General features: G+C 40.8%; 1 protein-coding gene across 10 annotated transcripts in view; it reads right to left on the bottom strand.

Annotated features, from left to right (window-relative positions):
- The window catches only part of SEMA6D (semaphorin 6D), a 53,349-nt gene extending 42,628 nt beyond the window's left edge, over positions 1 to 10,721 (bottom strand). For 4 of the 10 annotated variants that reach the window (XM_016163239.2, XM_016163233.2, XM_016163237.2 and 1 more), the window contains exon 1: positions 9,195 to 9,974. The gene's annotated coding sequence lies outside the window, so the exon portion shown is untranslated. Of the gene's footprint in view, positions 1 to 9,194 lie in introns of all 10 variants that reach the window. The other 6 variants (XM_016163231.2, XM_036239120.1, XM_036239121.1 and 3 more) reach the window with 5 other exon arrangements.
- Between the last annotated feature and the right edge of the window lie 7,767 nt (positions 10,722 to 18,488).

The following is an 18,488-nucleotide window of genomic DNA, read 5'->3' as shown; positions in this document are numbered from 1 at the left end:
TGCTATGAATACTGGCCCAGGACTCCATTTATGAAATGATATGGGCCAGTCAGCAGAAATAAGTGAGTGCCCTTTTTCTTTCTTAATTTCTACTCACTGTGAAGATCTTTTGAAAACTGGGGGGGAGGGGGGGGGAGCACATTTTAGCTTTGAGCAGATTTTATTACTTTCTCTATTCTTTCATGAGCAAGCCAGGAAGCCTTCAGCTCATGACCATTCTCCCTCTGCTGTAGGCAAAAGGTTTCTGATCTACTACCTAGTGGCCTGCCAACACTAGCCTTGAAGTCTAGCGCCTTGTCTAGATGGGAATCTACACTCTGATGCACTAGAGCATCATTTCTCAAAGTGTAGTTAAGGGACAAAACAGGGCATAAGTCACTCGAGGCATTTGTTAAAAATTCAGACTGGGCACCATTCCAGACCCACAGGTGCTGGGACCCTGGGAATCTGAATTTTAACCCCATGTGATTTTGGTTAATTTTAAAGTTTGTGGACCACTGTGAGTGATGACAGGGATGGTCTATGAGTGTGCCTGAATTTCCATGGTGTTATTCAGGTTTTCATCAGCCCAGGGGTCAACTAGCATAGAATACATGCTGATCATATACATTTGTCCTTCAACGCAACCAATAGTGGCAGCCAGATTTCTGCCATCATGAACCTGAAACAGCTGATATCTGGGTCAAGGATATACAACTAGGCATCAAGGTCTTGGGTAAATCTCCAGGCCACTGGACTTCTGCCAAATTCCCCCTTTCTAATCTGGCTGAATTCGTGACAAGGGTAGTGAGTGGAGATAGAGGGTAGCTGGCTGTGAAACTGGCTTCAAGGTTTATGTACTGGTTAAAGAAATATGACAAAATCACAGGTGAAAAGATAGCATAGTTATTCATAAGGGGTAAATGCATGGACTCTGGAGCCAGACTGCATTTATTATTATATTAACAGACAATGACATATATATATAGCAGACACTACCTGTCAGGCACTATTCTAAGTGCTGTTCAAATATTAATTCATCTATGTCTCACAAAAACCCTACCAGGTGATTACTACCATCATCATACAACTTTTATGTGGGGAAGCCGAGGCTCAGAGATGTCATGTAATTTGATCAAGATCACACAGTTTATTAGTCACGCAGCCAAGACTCACACCTTGAAAATCGGGCTCAGGAGTTCCTGTTCTTAAGCTCGCTATCACAATGCTTCTCATGGATCCAAGATCTCTGGTCTCACTACTCATTAGCTGTTCAACCCTGGAAAAATTACTTAATTTCCTGTCCCTCAGTTTCCCCCCTGTGTAAAATGAGGATATTATTAATAATAGTATCTACCTCACAGAATGCTGATCAAATAATTTAATATATGCACTTAAAATAGTAAGTATTCAATAAATGCTAGTTCTTAGCTATGAGTCCTACACTCTCAGGGGTAACATAATTAAATTAGATATTTAAAGTGCTAGGCACAGTGCCATGGCACAAAGTAAGCACATTGTTAAGTGCTAGCTGTTATTATTAGTCCAGTTGAGCCAGGCCAGTTTATTTTAGGTCCTGTCTGGAAAGCAACTGTGCTCTACACAGGGGCAGGCAGCACGCCCTTCACTTCAAGGAGTAACTGGGTGGGAGCCAGACTGCTTACCAGACTCAGCATGCTCTCTGTTTAAGTCAGTGGAATGTTCCTGAAAAGTTCCCGATATTGAATTTGTATGTGCATAATCCCTTTCCCCCACTGACCTATTTTATTATTTCTGATTGATCTTTCATTGGCCGTGATTTTTCAGACTTAAGAGTCTTCTCTCAGACTGTCTGTCATATAACTATTAACTTGTACAAGACTTAAATATATCAAGGAAAACTGAACTACTGGAGCAATTCTTCACAAAGCAATTGGCTTAATCATTCCCTAATGTAAATATTTCATTTTATTTTTCCTTTATTATGTGTTCTAATAAGCATGCTTACACTACACAGAACTTCTAGTCTTTTTTCCCATGAAGCTTATTTATCATTTCCACTAAATCGTGGGTTGATTACAATTCATGTTAGCTCAAGGGGTTAATGATGGCTTGGAAATCCTCAAACCCGAACAACCTAGCTTAAAGTAAAGATGAGCATGGGTGGAGGGTAGGAAGAAGATGAGGAAGTTGGTAAGGTATGATCTTGGGGAGCACCTGATGGGGGTTGAGTTTATCCTGAAAGCTGAGATACAGACAGGGGTGCTGAACCCCAGGGATACTCAAGGTTGAGATTTTCAAAAAGGAAGCAGTAGTAACTTCCAAAGTCCTTAACTGCTATTTTTTGCTGTTAGGAAAAGGCAGTCAATCTCATTATTTACAGTTTACCAGTCACTATAGGCTCTAACTACAATGTAATAAAAAGTTAATGCAATTAATACATTTACCGAAATATCTGCTGCATGTTAACTCTGTGTCACTCACTCTGCTAACTTACAGAGGGGAGCAGGCAATCTGTCCTCTTGGGGCCAGCAGTCTAGTTAGCACCATGAGTCTAACTCATATCACTGTCACAGTTCCAACATGTTTCTACTCTCTTCTATTTTCTACTTCCGCATTCCCTTCTCCTACCACCAAATATCCCCACAAATTATGCAATTTGTTCTTTATTATAGATTCTGTATCTAGAGTCTTGTCAAGTTATTATCATTATTATTATTTTTAAAGATGAAGCTTTTAGTTTGGTTCTGCTTAACAATACTGTGGGAAGAAAACATCTTGCTGGGCAATTTGAGGCAAATCATGCCATCCCTTGCAATGTTCATGTGTGACACTGAACCAGTTGGCAGTTGCCATGGCGGTTTTAGTTGTTCCCACGGAACGATCTACTAAATCGTCACAAGATTGATCTCATTCATTCTGATGGCTGAATAGCGAAGAACAGCAGACCAAAGATGGTAAATAAGTATTTGTGAATTGCATGGCAAACTGCCTCTTCACACCTGAAATGCAAGTCTGTCCTAGGTTAGGACTCAGATTTGGACGACTGATCTAGACCCCCACCCCCACCCCACCCCAGGGCCTTTGCTTAAGCTGTTCTCTATGCCTGGAATGCCCTCCCTCTCTCCACCTCCCTCACTGTCCACCTGTCCAAATCCTACCTAGTTCAAGGACCAGCTCAAATATCAGTGGCTCCACAAAGCCTTCTCTGACCACTCTCACCAGAAATAACCTCTCACTCTTCTCAGGTTCCATAGGTCTGTGTGTATGTTTTCTGGCACTTAAAACACTTGCCATTTTATTTCGGCTATGTGTATACCTCGTCTTTTCTATACCACTCGGCAAGACCGTTGAGCTCTGGAACTGTGTCATGTTCCTCTTTGAAACCTCTCCCCACCCTGACACCTACTTGTACAGAGCAGACACTTGGTAGAAGTTAGCTGGATGAACAAACGGTCACCCCAGCAATGACAAAAACAGAAACAACTGCCGCATTCTTTATTCCTTCTTCTTCGGCCTTTCCTCCTCCTCTTTCTGTAGCTTTTAAAAACATATTTACTTAACCTACCAATTATCCAAACAAGGACTTACTGATAAATGTAGACAACTCTGAAGACCAATAAAGCTTCCAGAGAGTCTTAGAATGACAAGTGAGGCCCAGGCCAAAGTAGACTCTAGAGGGGTCTGAGTCCCTGGTCTGTTGACAGCTGGTTCCAGGGGAATGAAAGTGTTATTTTCTTAAAGAGCTTCATCTGCTCTGGTTCATATGTGCCAGTTCCTTGGCTGAGTAGAAACTCCACACTTTATTTTTAAATACAGACTCCAATAATAGGCTAAGTAATTGCAGATCTTCCTGAGGCCTTATTATACATGTACCAACATATTGGACTTTTAAAAACCCATATTTCCTTCCCATAAATATATGTTGAAAACCTTAAATTTCAGCATCACATGTAGTGGTAATGTATTTTTTTTTTTCTCCTTCCCATTGGAATCCTGAATAAAAAAGAACAACAACAACAAAAATGCTGATGCATGGGTGGCAATTTCTCAACAATGTGTCTGATGACTCATAGGTAAAAGGCTTCTTCCACAACCACAACCAACAAAAATGTGTCTTATAATATAATACACAGTCAAACTTCAGTAATTCACTTGCCCTCTTGGTGCCACTAATGCTTGAATGGCTAGCTGTAGTTCTCACTGTCTTTGCTAATGGGGCCCATAAATACTCCTGGGAAATGGGACAAGGATACGTAATGGAAATCCACCTGCCACGATCAGGGAAATGAATGTCAATCACACCACGATGCAGAAGCACTTTTGGTAGAGAGTGATAAATATTGCCATTTGTCCTAGGCCACTGCAATTTTGGACAGGAAAGTCTACCATGGAGAAAAATTATGGGAGAAGATAACAGTTCTAGGCCACTTGAAGAGCATGCCATAATTATTTGGCCAACAGGACTAAAAATGAAAGAGGAGTACAGCAATAGGATTTAGTTCAGAGAAAGGTTAGAATTTAAGAGCATACCCATTCTGTACATATTATTTCATTCAATATAAAAATTTACTTCTTACTCTTACTGAAAAACAAATGTCAAAAATATCAGGGACTCAGAAAATTAAAGAATGGTCCAGGATTCAAGAAACAATTTAGAGCAGTGATGAAAAACATGGGCTGAGAGGTCAGGCAAAGTTTAAATACTGACTAAACACTTTCCTGCTGTGTGGCCTTAGGAAAATGACTTCAGTTCTCAGGTACCTGAATTTCTGTTTTGATAAAGCACTGATGATAATAGAACCTACCTGGTTCTATTTGCTGTTTATAGGTTACGTGATATAATGAAGATAGAGCTCTGAGTATGGTGCCTAGAATACAGTAAGCAGACCAACAAGTGGTAGGTATTGCGGTTACTGCTGTTTTCTTTCTCTTCTTCATCATCATTATCATCAGCAGCATCACCATATTGAAGAGGACCAAAGTTCTGGCATCCGGAAGCTTTTAAGCTGTTTATTAAGAAACAAAAGACTCAGAACCTTTGATCCTCCTTTTTTTCCCTGCCTAAAAGATTCAGACAGAAAAACCTGCTTCAAGAAGGGAATTATAGGATGTTTGCCTCCTATAATTTGCCTCCTATAATTGCCTGATTTTGATTAAGTATGGTAAATAGGAAGGCTTCAGACAGGGGCCTATTGGCTAGATACCCCGTGTGTCTCACTTTCTGAGTTGCCTAGCAAGAATTTGCCTGCCACATGTGTTTTGTTCTTCCTCAACTACCTGTAACCCATTCTCATCTCTGAAATCTCAGACCTAGTTGCCCTTTTTCCTCCTTTGCCCCAAGTTTCATATATACCTAATGTTGCTTCACTGTCTTTGGAATTTTCATGCATTTGTGAATTCTCCATGTGCAGGTATTAAAATCAGATTTTCTTCTATTACTCTGTCTCGATTTGATTATTAGCCTAGCTAGAAAAATTTAGAGGGTGGAAGAAAAAATACCCATTTTTTTTTTTAGCCTCCACAATATTATCCCAGCTGTTTTGTGGCTGATTTCATTAATAAATATTAGGGAAAAAAAAGCAAGGAGACTATCTTCCACCAGAACATGAGGCACATCAAACTATCCTTCTTGTATCCAATCCCAAAAAGCAATCTTATAATTTTTTTAAAGCTTGGCAACATATCCTAACAAATTCATGTCATTCTTGCTTTAATAAGCAATAACTACTCTAGCAGATCTCACTGAATAAAAATAAACAAATAAACAAGAAAAACAATGATAATGTATTGGGTACTATTAGACATGGGCCCCATAATTAAGACATATCACATGTTCTTTGTGAAAAGGGATGAAGCAGTAATCTGTTCAGTTCTCCAAAGAATTAGACAAAGTCTTTTCCGTTTTCAGTCATTGGGATAACAAGCTAATGGCTACTTCATTTCTTTCTTCCTCTTTTCAAATAGAGTAAATTCTGAAGGTCTAGGATGAGTGGTGTCTGAATAGCTCCTTCTAATTCTGTATTTCTGGTGGTTTAATCGTATCAGGCCTAAAGAGGCTTTCCTGTGGGTCGTGTAAGGTTGGAGCAAGTCCCCTCTTAAGTGGAACACACCACTGCTAGACAGCAGGGCCTTTTTTGCAGGTGTCCCTCCAGAACTGGATGCGGGGCCTGGCACAGGTTGCCAAACAACAGAAACTTCCCGTTCTGGGTGTTAACTTTAGTTACCGCAGCCAGACAATGCTGCCAGTGGTGTGGAAGAAAAAATTGCTGTAGCCAGCTGTGCTGTTCACAGTCGGATGGATTCTGTGTAGCTCCAAATGGTGACGGAGCCAGCAGCCTGTTGTAGCCAAGGACAGGATGATGGATGATCTACATACTGTGTCCAAGTAGAGAGAATGGCAGAAGTTCACTTCAGGGTTGTTAAAATGCTAATCTCGGTAAGTTAACAAAAGCTTAACAGAAAGGAGAAGTTTGAAAAATAAGTACACCTCATGTGGTATCTATGTGGACCACTGATTTGATCACCCTTGGTTACATCAACAGTTGTTTTTCAAAGTAAGAATATTTTCTAGTTGTCCTGTTGGGATGAATGGAAGCAGCTTCAATTACCAGCTGCACTGCCACTGTTGTCAGGGGCTAAAAGAAGAAAAGTCAGCCAGACAACAGTCACTTCAACTATAAAGGATTATGATATGCTTAATATAGTTATATGATTTTTATTCTCTCCATGTGTCACTTTTTTCCCCAACTGGAAGTTGGCAGCAGTTCACAAAATAAGCGACAATCTAAGATACTAGTTTTGGTAGATTGTAACACTATGACTCCATTCACATGAGCCACCACCCAAAGTGAGATCTCTGGCTCTAATGATGCTTTCGATACATGAATTACACTAAGAGTACATTGAATTATTAGTGTTAAAGTCAGAAAAGCTGTAAAAAATGGCAGAAAGACAAGGCCACTGTAAATATTGGGTATGAATAATCTTGATTCAAAAATCCCTTGGATGCATATTTACATTCTTGTTTAGTGAAATGTTTTGCTATACTTTTTTTCTTTTCATTCTTACTTCAATTGGACACGCAGAAAGATGTCTGCCTCACCTGGTATTGAAACATTGGCTAGCATAGCTCCTTGCAAACAATAATACTCGGTAAATACTGAGTGGCTGGCATATCCCAATTGCCTCTTGCTTCTTCTAGAAATGAATCTAGAATGTGCCGGTTTAAAGTTTATTAATTGAAATAAAGGGTAATATTTTATCCTGCAATATGCTAGGGAAGGAGCTCACCTCCTCTAGTTACACCAATAATGGTTAGGCATTCAGCCAGGCTCTGAACTATGCATAAAATGCATCAGAAGGGTAAAAAATGACCCTATTTCAGATGCATTTTTCACTCCTTGTATCTTAGTGAAATTCACACACAAGAACTATGACTAAGATAATTACCAAGGTTCATTATGATGGAGAAGTAAAAAGTGAAGAACTCCTCCAGTTTCAGTAAGTCCTTAACAATTATGGGCATCTTTGTGAATCAAAGCTCTGATTTCTGCTTGTCTGCCTATGTGCCCTTCAAGCAACAGAAACTACCACACACAAATAGGGGACCCACTTACCCCGAGCACAGTTAGTGGACAGATCCTTCCTGTGCAGCAAGCAGCCAGTGAACTAAAGTCTACAAAATTTCTAAGTTACCCTCACTCTAAGGACTAATAGCTTTACGTCACAGCCATCTTTCAAATCTATCAAACTAGGGGAGACGTGACCAGATGGTGCTATTAGAGAGTAAAAAAAAAAAAAAAAAGAAGAAGAAGAAGAAAAAAAGGAAGAGGGCGGAATGCCCACAAATCTAAATCAAACTCAAGTTAACCAGCTGTTTGGTGATGGGAAAGTCACAGTATTCCTAGCGCTCTCCTGCATCACAGAAATTCTCCCCCCAGAAAGGTTATCTGTGTAGCTTCTCCAGTAGAAACAAGCAATATTCGACAGGAGACAATAAGATACAGTTTCTGGTTGTTAATCTAACTAAAAGTGCTAATGGAAGAAAATGGTCTGCTAAACAACGTATTTGGGAAATATTAGGGTTATATATTTAACTGTCTGAGAGCACATTCTAGAGACCTAAATCAAATCACAGACACTAAGTATAAAAAACAAAACTCAGCTACGACAGAGCTATAGTTTATTTACCTTCAGATGTTTAAGTTCATGGTAATATATAGACCCAAATCTCAGAGCTTATCTGGTAACTTCTCTTTATCTAAGGCAGGGTAAATGTTTGTTTAATATTTGCCAGCCTGACAGAATATGCTTGTCACTTACTACGTTAAACATGACTACACACAACTCAATTTCCTGAGTTAGATACCTAAGTGAGCTAAGGGATTTTTTAACAATACGAATAAACCAGCATCAAAACCTATTGTTTCAACCATCATAAGGATAGTAAAATCCTCACCTTGAGCTGTCTGAGATAGGACTTTCCAATTCTACCAAGAAGAAACATTGAAAACATTCTCTAAACAACTCTGAGGGGCAGAGACCAATTCAATTTAGAAAAATAATAAACCCTTCCTAGGACTTCAGCCTCGAAATAAACAAAAGAATCCACTTTGTAGCCCCAAGTATCAAGAAGATACTGTTGATTTAAAATTATTAGCAGCCAGAAGTTCTTGGGAAAATTGCCCTAGGCGCTTTTTCCCAAGAAACCATAAAGTGTACCGTTATTTTTAAGGGGAAAGTAGTCCCCCATTGACATAGAGATGGACATGAGTACAATTACTGTTTACAAAGTCTATATATCTACAACAACGATCTACTGTCCCTTCTGTGTGACAATCACCCAGCTGAGAGCAATGAGGAATTGGGATGCTGGAACTTGCCTGACTGGTCACTTCAGAACAGGGAGCACTCCCCTGACCGCCTCTAATGCTGTAATTAATACCGCTACTTTATTCCGCACTGGCTCCATGACATTTAGCTGTTCACAGGTTCAGGATTCAAACAATCACCTGGCAGTACTGGTCCCAAGAGTCGACTTAGCAGAAAAATTTTCAAACCCAGTTCTAATTCACACCTTCAAGTCCTTTATGACCTTTTATTTCAATCCAAGTGTTAGACACGATAGAGGAAGCTTTAAACCCTTCCAAATCTCCCCAAGGCGGGTGCTGTATCAGTTTCTGCAGACTAGGAACAAACATCACTGTCAAGACTGGAAATAAAAGTTTCCCTACCTTCCTCCTCACCATCCCCCTGCTAGCGGCTGCCGACGCGAGCGGCAGTTCCCTCCCGGCTGCAGGACGCTTCTTGCCGCCAGAAAAGGGGCTCATGCAAAATTGACTCTTCCTTATTTGTTTCCATCCATAATTGATGGGTAGATGAGAACGTAACACATCTCAGCGCCGGGTTCTTGCCGCCTGGCGGAGACCCTGTCCAAGACGCTTCCGTAAATCATTTCCAGCCGGAGAACAAAGCACGGAAAGTTGCAGGGGAGAGTGGCCGGGAGGAGAAACCCGGGCGCCGGGTGGGAGGTGGGGTGGGCGGAGGGCAGCTCCCGGCCCAGAGCCCACCCCGCAGCGCGCTCCGCCAGCAGGGGGTGAAGGAGGGTAAGGCAGTGGCCACTCTCCGGGCAGAAGACGGTCTGGAGCCTAGAGGGTAGGGGTGGGCGAGTCCCCCAAGCCCCAGCCAGGCGCTACACCCGGGCGGTCCAACCCAGGAGGGCACTGACAGGTAGCCAGCGTCCGCGGTGAGCTGCTCGGGTCTCGGCGGCTGCGCTACGCCCCTTCGGGCGCAGGCGAGGGTTCGCCCGTCCACTCCCAGCGGAGCACCGCGCTGCCCGACCCCGGCGGTCCCAGCGTCGGCTCCGGGGCCCGCAGGCGGAGGGGGGCGGCCGAACGCGCAGCCGGCTCCTTTGGCCTTGGCGCTGCTCTCTTGCTGGGTGTTGACGCCGTGCCGGGCACCGAAGCGGACTGGGTTGCCCCTGATAACGTATGGGGGAGCGCGGAGCTGGCGCTGCCTAGCAAGAAACTTTCACTTGCCCCCTTCTTCCGCTATTTTTTCCCCAAAGGGTTGCACAATGCGGGGGAGGGGGGCTCCAAGTCCACATGCCCCTCCTTCCCAACCCCCAGCTCTGCCAGTTTTGACGGGTCCGCCAAACCTCTCCAGCCCTCTGCGCGTCTCTTGCACCGCAGGCGGAGAAAGCTGGTTAGAAAAGAAATCAACTCTCCAGTGACAACGTTTACGCGCGCGGCGCGCGCGCACGCGCGCGGACACACACACACACACACACACACACACACACACACTCACACACTCACATGGGCTTCGATTCGGGCTCTGAAGATCTGGGTCTCTTGCCCACCAGGCGCTCAGAGCATTAGCAAGTCTTTACAAGAGGGTCTTCTTACCTCATGGAGGGAGGCTGGTAAATCAAAAACAAAACAACAACAAAAAAAGCTTGTCACGCTGAAGGAAAAATGAAAATAAAGAAAAAATGAAAGATATACATATATATCCCTCTGTCTCAGGTCTTGGCTTCCTCGCTATAATCCCGAAACTCCAGTCCTTGCAGCAGTGTCAGCGGCAGCCGCAGCAGCAGGACGAAGCGGGAGCAAAACAAATCGAGGCACGGCAAATGGTGTAATTCGATCCATCTCCAAGTCAATCCATCAGGCGAGTCGGAGCCTCGTTCCCTCCCCGACGCCGCAGCTCGCGGCCCGGGGCCCACCCCCAGGCGCGGACAGCAGGAGGCGCGGGTGGCCGGGTGCGCTCACCCTTTCCCGAGCCCCGCGGCCAGCGCCGCCTGGAGGCCCCAAGCCCGGCGCCGCAGCCCCGCTGACCCTTCCGTGGCCTCCGCCTCCCTCCTCCCCGGCGCTCTGCTGCGCACCCTCCCTCTCCCCGCCTCTGAAGAGCTGCTCCTTCCAGCAACTCCCAGCACCTCGGCCATCTAGCTCGCGGTGACTGCTGCATGCAGCCCGCGAAGCCGCCTTTCCGTTTTCCTCCTTCTTTTCCTTTTAATCGCTCCTTCACTTTTTCCGGAGCTTTTCTCCAGACATCTAGAGGACAAATCACTGCAGCCCAGAGAAGCTGCAGGCACTGTTGCTCCGTAAAGTTCTGCCTTAGTCTCCTAATCCTACATTTATTTTTAAGCACATCCTCACAAACCAGCCCCTATATTACCTTCTTCGCCCCGCCCCCCATCCAATTTCTTTTTGTAACTACTAAGCAAAACAGCTGGGAAGAAGCAATCAAACATTGCTTTATCTTTATAAAATACAGAAATTGCCTACTAAAAATCCCATTTCTACTTTGAATGAAAGCCATTCAGTACAGTATAATTTTGCAGGCTAATGAGCCGGTTTTACAGGCAAGTATTTCGTGTAATATGTTGTGGGAGAAATGAAAATGTCCTTGAAGTGACATCACTTAAAATTGACTGTCACAAAGGAAAGGAGGAAAAAAAAGTCATATATTCCAAAACAAGAGGATTCGAATCCAAATTTGAATGCAAACTTCGTTTCCAAGAACGGGCTGTGTTTTATTAATTTCCAGTTGAATTATGAATCACCAAAGGCTCTAAATGGCTGGAATGAACCATGATGCCCCTATTTAAAGAAAAAGAAAGAAGAGAGCTTTTTCGCCAAACTTTTAATTTTCATTTGAGTATAGTTAATTACCGTGAAAGAGAAAAGAACAGGGCAGAGAAAGGATTTTCCTTTCCTTGATTGGTTCCTGCTTTCTCCACAGCACAAAGTTAAATGTTTACATTTAGGGAAATACCCTATTCTGAGTTGTTTCTGAACCTTGCACTGACAGCCTTGAAAAGGAACACATAAAAGACACCCCCAGGAACGCAAGATTCATCAGAACTGTTTCCTCAGTAGTTAACACTTTGTTACCAAAATGAAGTAGGAGTGGGGGGAGGGTGACTTTTAACATATCAACTCTCTTCCTGCTGTTCTATTAGAAGAAAGGGGGTAGGGGGCGGAAAGAACAGCTTCCGCACCACAGCTCTGAATTTTCTGCCCGTTGTTAAGGCTTTTGTTGGCTGGTTGGCTGGTGTTTCTTGGTTGTGCTGGATGGACTCTGACATCACTGCAAGTCTTGGCAGTCAGGGCCTTTCTTGGGCCAACTTCTGACCCAGAAAGCTGTGCCTGTTTTACAGGCATCCAGTCATTCCATGTTTTCTCCATCAAGGGAGCAAGACCCACTGCAGGCAGAGGGCTCTGTGCACTGAATAAAAATGCAAAGAGGTGACCCAGGACTTGATGAGGAATCAACTGCCACCCATCTGGAGGCAGAAAACTCATGAGTTGTCCTGTGTCTGCTGTAGCAGCAAAGCAAAGAAAAAGAAAGTTCACTCCTCCAGATTCCTGAATTCTTTGCTGAAATTCTGCGATGGCCCACTCTCCAGAGTGCCACCCCAGAGGGTGCAGTTGACCCTAGACTGAGTTCTTAAATCCAGGAATGAAAAAACATTTAGGTTGCACAAGGATATGATATGCTAATAGGCCATTTTGGGCCAAAAATTAGATGTATTTTCAGTTTCAGTATTGATCTAGATCTAAAAGCCAATCCTTGTGTTAGGTCCTCTATGGGAAGAGAGGTAGGAAAGTAGACAATTCATTGATGTCATAAGAATGGCACTATATCTTTTGGTAAGGATCATGTAATAGACTTGTCATATTATTATCATCTTCATCTTCTAGAAGAGGATATTGAGGCTTAGAGAGTTTAAGTGACTTGTTGAAGGCCACACAGGTCGTATGAGGGTAGGATCTGAACCCAACTTCTTGCTTAGTTGGAATAATGATTAATAGTGAGGTCACAGTTAATAGCACTAGTTAATAGTAGAGGCTTTGCAACATCGGACAACATGGATTCAATCCAGACTCTTCCTCTTGGGATAATTTACTTGACTACCTGTGCTTCAGTCTTCTCATCTGTGAAACGGGTAGTAACAATACTTCAAATGGACTTTATGAAGACTGAATGTGATAATGCATATAAAATGTTTAGCATCTTACTCAGAACACAGCAAGCACTGAATAAATGTTAGCCAATGTTATTAGATATGCCCCAAAGGCAGGGCAATCTTAGAATCCTGAAGAATTGGATTAGAAACTTAATCCAACCTCACGTTAAATGCAAGATTTAGAGCAATAGATTTGTAATAATTTTTGTTCCATTCCATCTACATTCCCTCGTCTATGTGTATATGTCTATTAAATACATACTACTTACACTCCAGTTGATGTGAAATAACATTTTGTGTGAATTTTAATGAATAATACAAATTAGGATGCAGAATTTCATGTTTCAAAATAAAAACATAGAGGGATTAAAATTTCAAAGGCTACAGCTTCTGTGATTACTTTAATTTAGAAAGAACACATAGTATTCCTTGCGTTTGCACATTATAGAAATGCTCTTGTGGCAAGGGATTGCTTTCAAAACTAATATAAGCTCTCCGTGACATGATAAATCATTAATAATATAGAACCAAATCTCAGGATCTGCATAGGCACAGCTGGCCTCCTTGTGTCAATAGTCTGCATATAAAAGTGACTCTGCCAAGATATTTTACTTTAATGAAAAATATTTATCATGGTAAATCTTCAACCTCAAGATTTTACTGACATAATTCATTTCTATTATTATGTACCATGATAGTATACCACCACAGCTATGCTTATGTTTGAAATGATAAAAACGTGCTTTTTAAGTCATTTTGATTGCTATACTTAGCATAAATAATTTTTGCTGTACGCTCTGAGTAAAGGGAATACACCGGTGCATTTACGGAAATAATATTTCAGTTACTTATCTAATTTTGCTAATGATTCCGCAGGTGCCATCGTATGGAAGGACACTGAATGCTAAAGCTAAATAAAAAGAATTAAGCTTTTTTTCCATCAGAAAGAGGAACAGTAAACAGCCTTTAATAATGCTACTAGCTCTTTTGAAAACAGACGCGAGATGAGAATGCCATCACCATTTTATCAAAGATTTTTAGAACAAATAGAAGCAAAATAAAATTTTTTTGAGGCGAATCAAATAAGATGATGATAACTTAGCTGGTATTGCTTATTTCTACTTATATGTGCTTTGGGAAGGAATACTTAGGATACAGTGATGCCAGCTTACATGCCAGCAGATGTAAGGAAGCTGAGATTGTGTAAATTCTTGACAGCCTTCTCTCTACAAATTTACAGGAACCAAGCCTCTGACCTTGAAGAACTGGGGTTGATTAGGGTCTATTAAATGTTAGAATGTCTTAACAAAGGAGAAAGGGAATAAAAGTAACCAAAAGTAGTCGAGAATTAGAACATTTTATCTGTTTTAAAAAATACTTTTTGTTTTTTAAAACAAACCTCCCTGTCTGTTTTTTTATTTATTTTATTCATTTATTTTTTTTTGTTTCATCCAATGGCCAATGTTAGAATTCAAATTAACAAAGAGAGTAGAAACTAACTGGGTACCTATTACATCCCAGATACTGGCTAGCCACAATAGTATCACTTAATTCTTGCCATAGCTCTTAGAGACAGGCATCATTTAGGATTGAAGAAATGAGTGTTATTTAAGTTAACCATCTTGTCAGGGTTTGTAGCCCTAGTAGATATGGAGTCTGGGGTCTAATACAGGTCTGTTTGGCTCTCAAGGCTTATTTTCTTTCTAGGACATCATGCTATAAAAAATAAAAAGTATAGCTTTGAAAAAAATATGCTTTGGTTAACAAAAGAAATAAAAACATTAAGAAACCTGCAACTAAATGTTCAAAGCTAGGTTAAAAATGTGTGCTTTAATTTCTACTTCTTTGATAGTTTTTGCTTATCACATACAATCTAGTGTTAGGAACGCTGGGATGGGATTTTTAACATAGTTTAAACCTCTGTACATTATTGCATTTTATTATGCATCTCTGAATCACTTATAAATAATAAGAAAAAAGAGCCGTTCAACAGCATAAAAATTTATATTAAAATAAACCTTACTGGGTAAGCCACAAGTGTTTCAATTAATGGTTAGGACCATATGATTACACCTTTCACAAAAAAAAAAAAAAAAAAAAAAAAATCCCAATCACTGAATCCTGTACATACAAGAACTACTATACCATGTAAAGCTATAGAGCCAATTTATTGCCAGAAATACTAATGCCACCTATTGGTTAAAAAAAGAGAGAGAGAATAGGATTCTGGGTAATTTACAGCTTTCCAAATAAAGGGTACATTTTTTCTTTTGTCTTCTCAGATAGGATGTTTACTATTATAGACAGCTCATTAATATTGAATATACTAGATTCATTTAAAAATTACATTGTTAATATTCAAGGGAGTGAAAGGTAGTATGTATATGGGGGACAGGAAGAAGTTGGCATTCTGGGATAAGAATCAATAGCAAACAGTGTTTGCATTCTGCTGTAAGTATAGGACTTGTCTAAAATCCAAATGCCCTATTAAGCTGTGATGAAGTGGCAAGATCCAGAAGCACATGGGAAGATACGATTGGCCAACCGTGTTTAAATCCGGGTCTGGGACATAGTGTCACCGAGTCAGCAACAACACGGAAGTGACAGGAGGTAATGCTGTCTCCTCCAGCCTGCTCATGGGTTTCATTTATATCCTAGAAAAAGGCTCAGAAGAAATCTACAGTTTATCCAACCTTTGGTTGGTTCCACAAAGTGGTCTGTCCAAGTTCTATTTGTCCCCAAATCTCTTTGGCCTTCGACTGCAGAACCTATCATCAGTTGACAGCCAGCAAGTAAAAACAATCAAAGGCTATACATTTTTATACAGACTTTCTTACCAGGTTGGCCCTAGCAACCAATTTAGAATTAAATACTATTTGATTCACTTAACTATAGTCCAAGATGAGTTCTTTGACGGCTGTCTTCTAGAAGCTCGAATTGAAATGTATGCTGAAAAAAATCACGTCAAAATTATATTCTTAAAGTAAGCTTTAAAAAGGAGCCTCATGGTGTTTGTCATTGTTTGAATCTGTATTTCAATTACAAAGCTAAAGGAAGAAACTGTTTGGCTAAGGGCCTTTCTGGATTTTCCTGAGGACTGTTTAGAGGTTTTCAGCAGCATTAGACACCCATTAAATTAGAATCTTTCCATGTTATAGTTATAGTCGATGGTTGACTTTTTAAATCTTACTGTATCTGGATACATGTACATACACTGCGTGTGTGTTTTCTCTAAAAGTTCCTGTTCATAAGCTTTGTGAGTTCCTTTGCAATATTAAAATCTTAGGAATTGTTCTCATAAGCTACCCCAATATGTTCTGAATTTCTGGGTCATAATTACAGAATAAACAGATTCATTTCTCATCACAGATTTTAATTAAGAATTCTAGTTATGCAATTATTTGCTAATGAATAATGCCTACCCAGTACCAAGACATACGATTAAATATATTTACTCAAAAGTATGTTTTATAAAGATAGTTTCTGTGGGTCAGTTTCTCATTTTAAGTCATCAATTTTATATTAAGAAAAGAGAAAAACACTTATCTCCTATTTTATCAAGCTATGTGGGAAGTCAGGAGATAAAGATAGTCTATAATTGCTGAGAATAAATTAATTTAATATTAAAGTCTAATCAGTCATGATATCAGCTCCTCATAAATATCAGGATACTGAATTCTGTGATTTAACTTTATTTAGATCATTTGGTGAGGCTACTCGATTGCCCGTTCGTTGACTAGGCTTTGCCTAGAAGAAGGGGCAATGAAGGTAACGATTTGCCCTGTGTTTATTGTGCTTTTGAAAAAAACTACCCCGGTCTGGGCTATTAATTCCTTAAATATGCTCTTCGGTCCCATGTAATAAGGAAATAATCAATTTGCTTGCTTTTGACTTATTTGCCATCTTTTATGATGATGAACAAAAATATAAATAAATGAACAAATAAATAATCTATTTAGACCCCAGGTAAGTGTGTAGCATATAGAAATGGGATATTTGTAGAAATTCAAGGAAAGTTAACCCTTTTAAGTTAAATCATTATAAATATACAAGGACTGAGATAGACTATCTGCAGAAATGTTTTCCCTAAGAGACAGTGAATTTCAAAGGAATAGGGAACCCTTTAAATCAAACCAGACATTACAAAATCCATGAAGGTGACAAGGAGATATCCCTCAGAGAAGACTACAGCTAGAGTGGAGAAGGGCAGGATCATTCACTCATTCATCCTTGCATACATTCATCTCACCATTTGTTATTAATAGCAGCAATCTGCTTTGTGTAAAGCACTATGCAGAGATAAATGAGAAATTCCTTGCATTTAGACAGGAACTTAAAGTTTGAAGAGCAGTTTTATCAGTCAGAGTCCTGGCAGGAAACAGATGGCATGTTTGACTGGGGTAATTTGGGGAGCCTTTAATAAAGGGACTATTTGTAAAGGTGTGGGCAGAGTCCAAGGAAACCACAAGGGAGAGTTACTAGTGGTCTGACTACCCCTAGGACCTAAGCAGCCAGAGGAGAGAGCAATTAGCAGAACCTGAGACGTGGAAATTTACTATTTAATTTTATTTTGATCCTCGAGGAATACTGGGTGATAGGGATCCTAATTTTGCAAATGAGAAAACTGAAACTAGGAGCTTTGCTTATTATAACTTAGTTACATAGAAGAGACAGAACTTGATCCATCCAGAGTCTTTTGAATCTAAGTCTGGTGTTTATCACACACTCTCCCTATTCTCTACCCTTTGGACTTCCTTATTACACTTATCTCACCATATTGTGTTATTGCCTGTTTTATCACCTACTAGACTGAGCTTCTTGAGAGAGAACCAGGTCTTTGTATTATTAGTGTCTAGAATAGCAGCTGGGACAGTAACCCTAGAGATATCTGATAGATGGAATAATGAGTGAGAGAGCAACCTAACTGGTGAGACAGCTGAGCCAGAGGCTAACTTCGTACATGGAAGAATGCTGTAAATGCTAAATCTAGAAGTGAAGGAGAGTGTGTACACAGACAGAAAAGGGGGAAATGAAAAATAGTGTGGGTTATAAAAGATTTCATGATGTGGGGTCATGTGAGCTGAGCCAAGCACACTCAAAGACAAGTGTCAAAGGTAGGGGACTATAACCAAGTTAAGATGTCATAGGCTGAGGGGACAGCAAAGGTAGGAGAGGGTGTGAGGGCCAGGTGTAGACAAGCATGACTGACATGCAAGTAGGAGATGTGACTTGAAGGGCAGGATAGAATCATTGTATGGAATTTCTGAATTGGCACTTAGGGTATTTAGAAGCCATAGAATGTTGAGAAATAGATAATCTAGGCTGGGCTTTCGACAGACTATACTAAAGCCAGAGGAACAGGTTGGAGAAGCAGGAAGTTTCAGAAGTAAGGTTGCTAATGTAGGGGTCAGGACAGAAGATGACTTCAGTGGTGGTGCAATCAATAGAAAAATAGGAATATATACCAGACAGACAGCAGAGTGGGCCGATGTTTGAATGTAGGGGTGCAGTGGGGGAAATTTTTCCCAAGTTTCTTAGTCTGGCCATATTTAAG

Source organism: Rousettus aegyptiacus, unplaced genomic scaffold (assembly GCF_014176215.1).
Source record: "Rousettus aegyptiacus isolate mRouAeg1 unplaced genomic scaffold, mRouAeg1.p scaffold_m13_p_3, whole genome shotgun sequence".
Classification (NCBI taxonomy): Eukaryota; Metazoa; Chordata; class Mammalia; order Chiroptera; family Pteropodidae; genus Rousettus; species Rousettus aegyptiacus.
This window is presented reverse-complemented; position numbering and strand designations above follow the sequence as displayed.